Raw genomic sequence first — 14,779 nt, 5'->3', positions numbered from 1 at the left:
ACCTTTTCATTAGTTTCCTCTTTATGTACTTTTAGGGCATCCCTGGATTTTTTAATTTTCTAAACAATATTTTTCTTCATATATTGAATTCCCTTCTTAATGCCTTTGATGGCTCCAATTTATCACAGAGTAGCTGCTTCCATCTACTTGTGTTAAACTGCTTTCAACTTACTAAAAAAGACCTTGTCTGAGATTCATTACTCCTGTTTCATGCTTGTTCTTTTCCACAATTACTCTAAATTCATGTGAATTGTGATTACTTCCATAACAGTGCTCTCCGACAGAAACTTCTTCCACCTGTCCAGCTTCATTTCCTAAAAGTAAATCTAGAATCACACCCAACACACCCCCATCCCCTGTAATGATACTCTGAGGAGCTAGAAATACATCAATCTGACCAGACAAAGAAAGAGTAAAAAATAGATACAAAAGTCTCATTGAGTGTCTTTTTTTCTCTATTTAACTAATAACTTACCTGACATAACTTTCTCCAAAATAGAGTTTCACCTTAAATGCAGCGTAAAATGAATTTAATATGTATGTAGACTTCCATGACCTTCGAAAGTGTGCTACTTCTAACAATAACAGCAGCCATCACTGGATTTTGGATCTTATCATAAAGACCAAAACTCCAGCCTTTCAAACTAATATATTATTCAGACACTGGAAGGGTTCTCCTGTTCTTCGAAAAAGTATCATTTTAGGTCCAGCTGAGAAGCAAACTAGTCTTTGGCTTAACTTCAACAGTCCATCACCTCTTCAATACTTGAGTATTGGTGTAGATTATGTAAGGACTGGTCCCAAACTCTTTAGGTTTTGATTCAGTGCAGGAGTGCGGTCACTGTTATGATACTGAAACTATAAATATGACAGTATGATCTACTGCAAATCCATTATTCTGCTACCTTCTTCACAATTGTTTGTAAACCTGTAGGGGGTAGCATCAATATCTGCTCATAAAGAAATGAAGTAGTAGGCTTGACATTGTGAATTGTACTCAAAACTTTTTCTGTTGGTCAATTTTATTATTTGTAAGTTTTAAGCAGACATAGCATAGCTGTTGGAGTTGAGGGTGTGGCATGGTGATTATCAGCAGAAAAGAGAATTGGTCTGGCTGAGAACTGCAATCTTCAGTCAAGACTTGCTCCAATATTTCAATGCTTGCCTGCAGCATTTGGAGATCATCATAACCACTGAATTGTGATAAATTGTGATGAATGGAGATCTTATAGAAACATGTAAAATTACGGAAAGGATAGATAAGATAGAGGCAGGAAAGTTGTTTCCACTGCCAGGTGAGACTAGAACTAGAAGACATAGCCTCTAAATTCAGGGGAGTAGATTCAGGATGGAGATGAGGAGGAACTACTTTTCCTAGAGAGTGGTGAATCTGTGGAATTCTCTGCCCAATGAAGGAGTGGAAGCTACCTCAGAAAATATATTTAAGACAAGGTTGGATAGATTTTTGCATAATAGGGGAATTAAGGGTTATGGGGAAAAAGCAGGTAGGTGGAGATGAGTCCATGGCCAGATAAGCCATGCCATGATCTTATTAAATGGCGGAGCAGGCTCGACAGGCCAGATGGCCGACTCTTGCTCCTATTTCTTATGTTCTTAAGAAACCGCAATCTCTTGAATCACTACCTAGCAATGTGAAGTCAGTCCAAGAAGACAACACAAAACAGTCACCATGTGACTGGTGACTACCTAAGCTCAGCTGGAAGTACCCCTGCACTGAGTCTCATTTCGAGAGGACTAGAATATAAGAGGAAGGATGTGATGCTGAGGCTTTATAAGGCACTGGTCAGGCTGCACTTGGGGGATTGTAAGCAGTTTTGGACTCCATATCCAAGAAAATATGTGCTGGCATTGGAGAGGGTCCAGATGAGGTTGATGATAATTATTCCAGAAATCAAAGGGTTAATATATGAGGAGCATTTGATAGGTCTAGGGCTATAGTTGCTGGAGTTTAGAAGTATTAGAGGGTATCTCATTGAAATCTATCAAATACTGAATGGCCTAGATTGAGTGGATGTTGGGAGAATGGTTTCCTATAGTGGGTGAGTCTAGGACCAAAGGGCACAGCCTCAGAGTAGAGGAATATCCATGTAAAACAGAGATGAGGAGGAATTTCTTTAGCAAGAGGGTAGTGAATCTGTAGAATTCCTTGCCACAAACAGCTTTGGAGACTAAGTTGTTGAGTATATTTAAACAGGAGATGGATAGATTTTTGATTAGTCAGTGCATCAAAGGTTATGGGGAGAAGACAGGAGAATGGAATTAAGAGGAATAATAAATTAACCATGATGGAATGGTGGAGCATCTCAATGGGCCAAATGGCCTAATTCTGCTCCTCTGTCTTATGGTCTTTTTTCCTTGGCCATTCAACCTTCACATGAGTCTCCATCTAATCACAATCTACCACAATGTTCCGATGGAGGTCATCAACCTGAAATGTTGACTGATTTCTCTTTCCACAGATGCTGATGGACTGGCTAATTCTTCCGTCACTTCTATTTTTGCTTCAGATTCCAACAACTGACATTTGACCTGTTTTCCATTACCACAACTGAGATTTGGATTCCGCTCCTGCTACATTTTTGAACAAATTAAGATAGAATTTCTTGGCAAGAATTATTTCTTAAAACTTTCAATGACATCACCACACAGGTTTCAGTTGATCATGAAACTATAATCAACATGTTCAAATTACTCTATTGTTGTGATCTTTTCCTCACAAAATGAATGTAATATGCATACAGTCTTTCATACACTTAGGAAGAGGTACACTCCAATGATCACTACTTTAGGATAGAAATATCAGCAGCTATCTTTGGACTTTGGAACTAAAGCCTCCTCTGGTTCAACATCTCTTTGAAATGTCCGTACTGCACAAATTCTGGCATCCTGTACATCACCAATTTGCTTCACCCCACTACCAGCAGCCATGTCTTCAGCTCCATGTCCCTGAGGTTTGGATTTCCTCCCTAAAGTGTTCTACAGTATTACCTTACCTTTTCCTCCGACAAAATATCCTTCCATCAAACTAAAATTTCCATCAAATATCAGGTGACATTTAACCATGTTTAAGGTGCTATATAAAGGCAAGTTGACACTGTCAATGAGGGGTTCCTGACTTTTTTTATGCACTGGATCAATACCATTAAGCAAGGGGACCGTGGGCACCAGGTTGGGGATGCCTGCTGTAGAATATGACAGTGTAGTGATTATATGTATTCCATAATTACATGCCCAAAATTTATCTCTGCAAATAAATATTTTAGACAGGGAAAGCTTCTGTGATGACTGAGCAATAATAACATCATTCACAACTGAGTTTTTTTGCAATTCATTGCAATAGCCCAGATAGGACAATGAAGGTAATCACAGCTTGACTATGAGGTGCCTTGTGACCACAATGACCATTACAGATGACTAATAAATGCAATCAGTTTTCGGACAACAACAGCAAGCAACATATTACCATATTCAAGAGTGACAAAGAAATAAGAGAATTAATGAGAATATGTCTAAAAGCATAGGCTGAATAATGTAGCAGAAAAGAATGAGGCACTTTGCATATTGCTGATGGGCCCATAGCCGAAAATATACCTTTGATATTTTCCATTTTTCTTGGCTCATTTCCATTTCCCAATCCTGATGTCCCCATCGTCCCCAAATCTGTCAACAGCTGAGAATATTTGTATTTATTAAGTTTCAAAGCTTAAACAGTTCTATCAAAATGAAACTCTGAAGTTCCAGCTTCAAAATGAGAGAACTTCCCTTGTGGACCAAATGCTTATCTGCTGACTTACGTACTTAAAGGCTGAGCTTTCTTTTAAATCAGTGCAGGTCTTGATAAAATATTAATTCTACTTCATTCAGGAGCCCAGTAATCACATATAATCCACGGGACATAGATTGCATTACACATCAATACACTGTACAATAAAAACCTTATACAACAAAAAGGTCAAGAATAATATATAGCCATGAAAATCACACCTTTTTTTCTACAAACCAACTAGTAGCAGCACCTGCACAGTACCATACAACAAGAGTTGAGATTAGGCACTAAACCACAACATAGAAGCTTTGAACTTCTCAGGCGTATTCCCATTCAGCACAAATCGATTCCAGTCTGATTTCTAGGTCAATGGGGGAGGTGGGAGTAAATGCTGATTATTTTTATTCATTTCATCTTTTCACATGATGGATTCATCATCACATAACTCTGCCAGACTATCTACACACACACGTACACTTTTTCCTTTGAAGAACTTCTAGAGCTCCCCTTCAAGTCTTGTAGAAATAAAAATAACCACTTTCAATTTTATCTCAAATCTTCCGGAGATCAGAGAAAATAAACAGAACTATTTGGCCATAACCTGAAGTCTTGAGTGGGAGTGGTGGGGTCCTGGCTAAACTTAAATCAGCAAACAGTCACTAGCTGTAGTTTGTCAACAGAGGTTTGTGTGCATATTTTACTTGTGGAAATATCTTCAGCTTCAGGATGCAATAAATGACAAGATAAACTGTTGAAGATCAAGCTGACTCCAGCTCATTCAAAAACAGATTGATACCAGGCTAAAACACCCCCATGTAAGTTCACAAGCCAAGCAAAATTCATTTCACTTTTATCCCTATCCCAGACAAAAATGCTATCAGCTATTGCACTGTAGACTAGACAAACTAAAGGACAAAGCACCTTAACCAATTTACAAGCATTTATAAAAAAGAAGTCAGCATTACCTCATTGCTCTAAATCGATAAATTCCTGGTTCAAGTACCTGAATATGGAACATGCTATGCAAATATCAAAGCAAAATACTCTAAGTGTCTCCAAGTTAACATTCTTTCCAATGAGCAAACAACTTTTTCTATTCGTTAGAAAATGTCTCATCCAATGCAGGCAGCCTGAGAGCTCACTGCCTTCCAGAGTAGAATGGAGTTCACCCAGGCACAAAGGTCTCCATGGCAACCACTGAATTTCGACCCTTGTTGGCATTATTTATGCAACATTTCACCACAAAAGGCCTCCTCAGTAGCTGTGAAAGCCAAATCCTGCTATTTTCCAATCAGCACTCTTACTTTCCCCATTCCTGAGGCAATCTGCATTCCGACGTTAAAAGATACCAGTGTGATGAAAATTGAGATGCTTTACAGAGATTGAAACATTGACTGATTAAGGTCTGAAAACCAAAGGCTGAGAGTTGTAGTGAAAATTTCATTCAGCACCATCTTAAAAGGGTTGACTGAGGACAAGCTGATATTAATACTGCATTTCAAATATATTTTTTAAGGAAGAATTAAATTGGTTGAAAAAGCTGCTGAATCATACGAACACTCATGTCTAGTCATTTTTTTACATTCCAGAATGGATTACTTCGGTCTAAATGTACTAACACTCATACTGTGTTATAAAATCAAACATCACTGGGCCATTTGGCCCAACATGTCTGTGAGAGTTTTCTGAGGAACTCGCTTTCAGTCCAATGTGTTCTGAGTTGTGTCCAATTCCCTTTGCACAGTTATTCATGAATCCAATTCCTCTACCCTTTTAAGTACTTTTTTCCAAAATGAGTGTACCTTCACAAATTAACAAAAAAATGAGCAAACACAGATAAACTCTTCTTCATTCCCTAGGATGATATAGGGAAAGTATAAGAATAGTAAAGTTTAAATTAGGCTGCATTCCTTGATGAAGGTTAAAATAACTAAAATTTTAAGATAATTAATGCTTTGTAGAAGTAGAGAAAGAAAACTTAATTCTAGAAGGGCAATCCAGAGCAATCTTAAAAATCATATGTAGGTCACTCTAGATCATGACAGGAAGCACTTTTCTAATTTAAAAAAGGCGTAGAAATCCAGAACTTTTAAATTCACAAAACATTCAATTTTAACGTCCTTGTTCTGATGAAAAAATTATGCTCCCCAACTGTTTCTACTCTACATGCATGACTACATTGGTGTTGCTTCATTCATCCAGGCTGAGCTCAGCAATTTCATCACCTTTGCCACCAACTTCCACCCTGCCCTTAAATTCACTTGGTCCATTTCTGACACCTCTCTGCCCTTTCTTGATTTCTCTATCTCCATCTAAGGAGACAAATACAGCTACCTTGACTGTACCTATTCCCATCCTATCTTCTGTAGAAATGCTATTCCTTTTCCTCAGTTCATTCATCTCTGCCGCATCTGTTCCCGGGATAAGACTTTCCTTTCCAGGACATCAGTGATGTCCTCCTCCTTCATAATGGGGTTTCATCATTGATGCTGCCCTCACCCTCATCTCCTGCACATCTGTGCTCTCACCACCTTCACAGAGATAAAGTTCCTCTTGCCCTCACTTACCACCCCATGAGCCTCCACATCCAACACATCATTCTCCACAGTTACTGCCATTTTTAGCAGAATCTTACCACCAAATACACCTTTACCCCCCCACCCCCCACTCTCTCCTTTCCACAGGAGTTGCTTCCTCTGTGATACCCTCGTACATACGTCCCACCCCACTAATCTCCCTTCTGGCACGTATCCCTGCAAGTGACAGAAATGCTACACCTGGCCATTCACCTCCTCCCTCGCCTCCTTTCAAGTCCCCAATCAGTCTTTCCAGGTGAAGCAACACTTCACCTGCAAATCTTTTGGTTTTGTCTATTTTTTCCCCAGTGCTTCCGATGCGGCCACCTTTACATCAGTGAGATTCAATGAACTACTTTGTAGGGCACCTCTGCTTCACCCGCCAAAAGTGTTTTAATTCCTGTCCCCATTCCCGTTTTGACATCATGGCCTCTTCTTCTGCCACAATGAGACCACTTTCAAGGTGGAGGAACAACACCTCATATTCCGTCTAGGTAGCCTCCAACTAAATGGCACGGACATCACTTTCTCCTTCCAGTTTTTTGGATTGACAGTAAATGAACAAAATCATCGCAGATACTTAGTGCGGATAATAGACTCTCATCAAGCAATGCTTTCGACAAATGCATCTTCCAAATATTCATTTTCACTGTAACATTCAAAATGACAGTTGATATAATCAAATCCTTCATTGTTCCTAAGTAGTGAAATTGTTTCATTTTCACTCCCGGCCATTTCAGGCATCTCCAATCCGGAATGCTTAAAACCACAGTGAATGAAGTAGATCTGAACTGCTTTGTTGCTTATTTCTCGACAACTATCAGTGACAAAAATCACTGCTTATTTTTAAAAACACAAACACATGAAACAGACACTATTTCAGAATCAGGTTTATTATCACCGGTATGTGACATGAAAGTTGTAAACTTAGCAGCAGCAGTTCAATGCAATACATAATCTAGCAGAGAGAAAAATAATAAAAAGAATAATAACCAAGTAAATCAATTACGTATATTGAATAGATTTAAAATACGTGCAAAAACAGAAATACTGTATGTTAAAAAAAGTGAAGAAGTGTCCATTTAGGAATCAGATGGCAGATGGGAAGAAGCTGGTCCTGAATCGCTGAGTGTGTGCCTTCAGGTTTCTGTACCTCCTACCTGATGATAACAGTGAGAAAAGGGCATGCCCTGGGTGCTGGAGGTCTTTAATAATGGACGCTGCCTTTCTGAAACACCGCTCCCTGAAGATGTCCTGGGTACTTTGTAGGCTATTACTCAATACAGAGCTGACTAGATTTACAACCTTCTGCAGCTTCTTTTGGTCCTGTGCAGTAGCTCCTCCTTACCAGACAGTGATGCAGCCTGTTAGAGTGCTCTCCATGGTACAAGTACAGAAGTTTTTGAGTGTATTTGTCAACATGCCAAATCTCTTCAAACTCCTAATGAAGTATAGCTGTTGTCTTGCCTTCTTTATGACTACTTCAATAAATTGGGACCAGGTTAGATCCTCAGAGATCCTGACACCTAGGAACTTGAAGCTGCTCACTCTCTCCACTTCTGATCCCTCTATGAGGATTGGTATGTGTTCCTTCATCTTACCCTTCCTGAAGTACACAATCAGCTCTTTCGTCTTACTGACATTGAGTGCCAGGTTGTTGCTGTGGCACCACTCCACTAGTTGCCGTATCTCACTCCTGTATGCCCTCTCGTCACCATCTGAGATTCTACCAACAATGGTTGTATTGTCAGCAATTTATAGATAGTATTTCAGCTATGCCTAATCAGACTGTCATGTACCTGACATAAGTACTTGTGGTGTCCAGGTAGTCTAAAGCTGTGTGGAGAGCCATTGAGATTGCATCTGCCATTAATCTATTGTGGTGATAAGGAAATTGCAATGGGTCCAGGTCCTTGCTGAGACAGGAGTTCAGTCGAGTCACAGCCAAACTCTCAAAGCATTTCATCACTGTAGATGTGAGTGCTACTGGGCAAAAGTCATTAAGGCAGTTCACATTATTCTTCTTAGGCCCTGGTATCATTGTTACCTTTTTGAAGTAAGTTCTGCCCATAGCAGTGAGAAGTTGAAAATGTCCTTGAATACTCCATCGGCACCTTCCGCCTTGCAAGGGTTCATTCTCTTTAAAGACACTCTAACATCAGCCTCTGAGACAGAGATCACAGGGTCATCAGGTGCAGCAGGGATCTTCACAGCTGTAGTTGTGTTCTCCCTTTCAAAGCCTGCATAGAAGGTGTTGAGTTCACCTGGTAGTGAAGCATCGCTGTCATTCATGCAATTGGGTTTCGCTTTGTAGGAAGTAATATCTTGCAGACCCTGCCAGAGTTGCCGTGCATCTGATGTCGCCTCCAAACTCATTTGAAATTCTCACTTCGCCCTTGAAATAGCCCTCCACAAATCATACCTGGTTTTCTGGTACAGGCCTGGGTTGCCAGACTTGAATGTCACAGATCTAGTCTTCAGTAGATGAAGACTGTTCACTTTAAGCATGGTGTGGTGTATAATGGCCACACAATGTTCACGCAATTGATGATGGTTTAGAAACTGTTCGGCAACAATCTCTTGTTAAACGGCAGAGAGTCCCAAGAAGGATTTCCTTGCAGTTTTCTCTATTTGTTTTTATTCTTTATGAGTTGTATCAAATAAGCAGCTGCCTTGATTAGCTGATGGCTCAATTAACCAGACTCCACTGTATACAGTCTCACAATTCACTAATGCATAGTTTGCCTGTAAGTCCTATCATAAATGAACTCTTGCCATGTTTCTCCAAACTTTGCCAACTATATAGTAATGCATGCATTGTAGAGAGGCCACAAGACCATAAGATATAGGAGCAGAATTATGCCATTTGGCACATCAAACCTGCTCCGCCATTTTTAATTTTCCTCTTAGCCCCAATCTCCCACCTTCCCAACCCCCCATCCCTTCATGTTCTTGCCAATCAAGAATCTATCAACCTCTCCCTTAAATATACAGACAGACTTGGTCTCCACTGCTGCCTATGGCAATGAAGAAATTCCTCCGCATCTCCATTCTAAAAGGACTCCCCTCTATTCCTCTGGTCTTAGACTCTCAAGGCCTTTTCATCATTTGATGGGTTTCAATGAGGTCAACCTTGCTGACTACTACAGCCCATTTTATCATGTACCTCAAAGTACCCTGAGACCTCATCCTTAATAATCGAACCAACATTTTCTCAACCACTGAGGTCAGACTAACTGGCCTTTAGTTTCCTTTCTTCTGCCTCTCTCCCTTAAGTGGAGTGACATTTGCAATGTTGTAGTCTACTGGAACCATTCCAGAACCTCGTGATTCTTGAAAGATCATTACTAATGCCTCCACAATCTCTTCAGCTACCTCTTTGAGAACCCTGAGATGTATACCTGGTCCAGGCAACATCTACCTTCGGCCTTTCAGTATCCCAAGAAATTTCTCTCTAGTGATGGTAACTTCACACACTTCATACCCCCTGACACCTGAAATTTCCACCATTCTGCTAGTGTCTTTACAGTGACATCTGATGCAAAATACATATTTAGTTTGTCCACCATTTCCTTGCTCCCCCATTACTACCTCTCTGGCACCATTTTCCAATGGACCAATATCCACTCCCGCCTCACATTATGTATCTGAAGAACCTTTTGGTATCCTCTTTAATATTATTGTCTAGTTTACTTTTGTTTTCCTTACCTTCTTAATGACTTTTTAGTTGCCTTCTGTTGGTTTTTAATATCTCTCCAACCCTCTAGCTTCCCATTAATTTTGCTCCATTAAATGCCCTCTTTGGATTTTGGCTTTGATTTATCTTGTTGGCCAGTTGTGTCATATTTCCTTTCGAATACATCTTCCTCTTTGGGATGAACATATCATATGATTTCCTCCCACTGTGTAGTAAGGTTTGTAATAAAGTGGAGTTCCTTCATAACAAATTTATAATCTATATTTGGAAGGTTGATTCAGAAACGCAATAAACAATACCATTAAAACAAACTAAAACTTGATCTGAGGAAATATTAAAACTGGGAAGGAGATATAGAGCAGGGTAAAGTTCAACATACAAAGGAAGGTAAACCATGACTACATAAGTTAATTTAAACCCAGATGACAGGAGCTACTTATAACTAATATAATCGTATATCAATCAAAATGAGACAGGTGAAGAGATCTTGACAAGAGCTTGTAAAAAAATGGTACCACAAAGCCATCATCATAGTACAGCAGCCAGTGAAATCAAAATATATGCTGAACTATATTACAAAAATACTGAAGTTGAGGACTTGCTTCCACTTTCATTTTGTGTGTTCTATGGTAGCTGATGGACCAATGTAATTGTGTTACAGGTAGAATAGGAGCACTTGATAGTGTCAGTCAGGGTTAGTATGGAAGGTGCACTCTTTACAGATTTTTTTTGAGGCTTTTATGTGTTCCTTAAAAGAGAGTCAAAGTCCCCAGTGTTATCCAAGATGTTCTTTCTGATTTGAACAACTGGCCAGAGTTTCCCCTAAGCTGCTGAGAATGCCACATTTTTTTAAAGAAAGTTTTGAGAACATCTCGAAGTGTTTCTAGAGTCCAGAACAGTTACTACCCCAAAACCATCAAGCTCCTGAAGTGGCATGAAAAATTTGTTCATCGTAACTCTGAAATGATTCTGCAATCTACAAACTAACTTTCAAGGACTTTTTACAACTCATGTTCTCAGCATTTTTTTTTGTTTGCATAACTTGTCTTCTTTTGAACTTGCTTGTTTGTCAGTCTTTGCTCAGGTATATTTTTTCACAATTTTATGGCATTTCTTAATTTTACTATATATTAAAGCTTCCAAGAAATTGAATCACAAGGTAGTATATTAAATTTGACTTTGACTTTGTCCTCCTGATAATGACTGAGTTTAAGTGGACTATCTGTTTTGGAAATCTTGCCTTAGATCTTGCCAATGATATGGACTACCTATTGGAACGCCTGAACATGATTTGCACCTCATCGTTAGGGATGTTGCCTTAGAAGAGGATACAGACATTGATTTCCTTATTCTGTTCATAAGTTGCAATGATTTTGCAAAGACATTACTTCAGTGCCTGTTCTGACAGGTCCTTCAAATATACAGGGGTCTGAGGAAGCAGAGCTACCTAGTGAACCGTGGACTTCAGGCTGGTTTGAGGATTTGTTGTTAAGATGCTCTTTTTCAGGTGGCATCGTGCAGAGGGGCAGATTGGGGGAGGCTCTTTATTTTTCACCACTCTGCAACTATACCACTATATTCTGCCCTTTGTTATTCTTGATCCTACTGTACTACTTCGATATACTTGTGTATGGACTGATCTGCCTATGGCATGCAATTCACTGCATCTCAATACATGTGACAATAATAAAACCATCAGATAAATATTATTGCAAAGAGAGCACAACAGCGCCCCTACTTCCACAGGAGTCTGCGGAGCTTTGGCGTGTCATTGGAAACCTCAGCAAACCTCTCTTGATGTGTGGTGGGAAGTGTGCTGCCTGGCTGCATTACAGCCTGGTATGGGAACTCCAATGCCCTTGAGAGGAAATTCCTACAAAGGGTAGTGGATTTGGCCTAGTACATCAAGGACAAAACCTCTCAACTACATGAAATGTTGCCATAGCAAAACAGCATCCATCACCAAAGATCTTCACCACCCAGGCCGTGCACTTTACTTGCTGCTGCCATCAGGTAGAAGGTACAAGTGCCCCAGGACTCGCACCCACCAGGTTCAAGAACAGTTACTATCCCTCAAGCATCAGGCTCTTGAACAAAAGAGAATAGCTACACTCATTTAAGGAGTCTTATATTGTTATTCCATGCTTGTTTTCTGTTTACAGTTACTGTTCTGTAGATTTACTAAGTATGCCGGCAGAAAAAGAATTTCAAGGTTGTATGTGCTGACATGTATGTACTTTGATACTAACTTTTACTTTGAACTTTGATGTTAGAGTGAACAAGTGAATGATGCTGAGGGTAAGTAATTGGCAATTGGTGTAGTACTGTCACATGTACTGAGATACAGTGAATTGCATGCCATCTAGACAGATCAGTCCATACAAGCACATCGAAGTAGTACAATAAGATTAAGAATAACAAAGTGAAGACTATAGTGTTATAGTTACAGAGAGAGTGTCGTTCAGGTATTCAAATAAAGTGACAGAGCAGGCTGAGAGATCAAGAGTTCAAACACTATGTAAGAATGTTATAATAATTGAAGCATTTTATAACAACAGGATAGAAGCTGTGCTTGAGCTTGGTGGTGTGTGTGCCTAAGATTTGTATCTTTTGCCTGATGGAAGGGGGGGGGGGGAACAAGAAGAGAGATTGGCCACAGTGTGAGGGGTTTATTATTATATTGGAAATTTTCTTGAGGCAGGAGGTGTAGACATAGTCAATGGAGGAAAGGCTGGTTTTTGACATCAACTGTGTATTCTCAAATTTTGGCAATATCTCACTCAGCTGGTTAGAGCATTTGGGGAGTGGAAAATTGTTTCTTGCTTTAATGGGGTAGTGGGGCATTCAGATAGCAAATGGATTTTGAGGGATGTGAGTAAGTGGAGTGTGGATATGATGGTGAGTAGAGAAGATATTGCAGGGTTTGAAAGATGGGGAGGGGGGAGATATAGTCTAACTTCAGGTATTTGAGTGAATCATAAACGCTGAAGATGCTGGAAATCCAAAGCAACATACATGAAATGTATTCCAGTTCCAGTTCCAGGACAGCCACCTCCCAGCCTCCACTCCTTGGCCTGGACTCTCAGACTCGCAGACACTGGGCCTCTTAACCCCCAGTTCCTGGTCCGGACTTACAGGGATCGAGCCTCTGACTGCCACCCAAGCTGACCCTTGGGCTTCGACCATCAAGCTTCTATCTCGAGCCTTGCCAACTTCAGTCGCTGACCTGCAGACTTCTACATCTGGACTAGCCGAGCTCTGGAGTTCTACCTTTGGCTTTGCCATACAGACTTCACTGACCTCTTGGTTTCAACCCCAGGATGCTCCAACACTTGTTTGACCTTTGGGCCTCAGCCCCAAAACTTGCTGATCATGTGTTTCTTCTTGGGCCTCAGCTTCTGAGGACTTGGGAATGGCTGACCTGGGAATCACTGGTTTCCTCAGCTCTTGCCAATTCGACCGCTAGAATGCTGACCTTTGACCACGGCCTCCAAACGCCTGATCCTGCACTGACTCTTCAATTACTGGCCTGTACCTGTAACTCTCTCTCATCCCTGTCCCAAAACGCTAACTCTCTGCGCAGTCCAAAAATCATCTCTAAAACCCCAAGTCTGAGTTACGACATTGATGGACGTTGCAGCTCAGTGACATCTTGACCTTAAGCCAGAAATGCGGCTCAGTGTGAAGGAAAATATAACCAGTATATTTTACAAATAATGATATTCATCTGCCATTGATGACAAGACAGCGATCTCATTGGGACACGGACTCAGCTGGCATCATAATGCTCAAACCAAAACTTCAAAATAAAATTAACTGAACATAATCTTGATATATGTGCTTGAGTTCAGAGTTGATTACACTCAAAGCACCTTTCAATTTATCTTGATTTTTATCTCCCTTCCTCTCCAAAATTACACCAACTGATTCCGCAACCTGTTGCCTTCTGAAATAGCAGCTTTTTCTGCTGATGAACCCAAAACATGGGTTTTAGATTGTGCACATTGATTCCATAATTTACATCTCAGAACAACTTCAGTACAATGTACTGATATAGTTAATAGTATCATGATATTAGCAAAAGGAAAGTCCCACCCTTATTTTTATCACAATAGAATCCTTACCAACTTTTGCAATCCAGAGAGAATAACCGTGGGGTATGATTTTTTTTGGGTTTTTTTTTACACACACACGATAGTATTGATATCAACAAAGATGTCAAGAGGCTTGCAATAAATTCATTCCTAATGAATAATTCTTTTTCGAAGTTTTTCCTTCAGCCGTCACCACTGAAGAAAATAATTCCTTCTACATAATAATGTACAAGCACAACAGACACTAAGCTTTATGGTATCGGAATAGTTTCTATTTGTCACGTGTACCGAGATACAGTGAAAAGCTTGACTTGCATACTGTTTATACAGATCAAATTAATACACAAGGCATTGAGCTAGAATACATAAGAACAATGCAGAATAAAATATAAGCGCTGCTGAAAGTGTGCAGTGCAGGAAACGATATAAGTGCAAGAGCACAATGAGGTAGGTTTTGAAGCTGAAAGTCCACCTGATTATACAAGAGGTCTGTTCAAGAGTCTAAAAGCAGTGAGTAGAAACTTTCTTTGAGCTTGGAAGGAGGTGCTTTCAGGCTTTTGTATCTTTTACCTGATGGAAGGACGTTCATGGTGGATGGGGTCTTTGATTACGCCGACTGCTTTAC

The 14,779-nt window shown here is 40.0% G+C and overlaps 1 protein-coding gene across 12 annotated transcripts in view; it reads right to left on the bottom strand.

Annotated features, from left to right (window-relative positions):
- Positions 1–14,779, bottom strand: part of LOC140713685 (catenin delta-2-like) — a 1,190,818-nt gene that overhangs the window by 470,438 nt on the left and 705,601 nt on the right. The window contains exon 1 of one of the 12 annotated variants that reach the window (XM_073024074.1): positions 4,753–4,941. The exons of the other annotated variants lie outside the window; for them this stretch is intronic. The gene's annotated coding sequence lies outside the window, so the exon portion shown is untranslated. Of the gene's footprint in view, positions 1–4,752; positions 4,942–14,779 lie in introns of those variants that run through there. 12 annotated transcript variants of the gene reach the window in all.

The sequence above is a fragment of the Hemitrygon akajei genome, chromosome 20 (assembly GCF_048418815.1).
Source record: "Hemitrygon akajei chromosome 20, sHemAka1.3, whole genome shotgun sequence".
Lineage (NCBI taxonomy): Eukaryota > Metazoa > Chordata > Chondrichthyes > Myliobatiformes > Dasyatidae > Hemitrygon > Hemitrygon akajei.
Note: the sequence above shows the minus strand (reverse complement) of the source record. Positions and strands in the feature narration are given on the sequence as shown.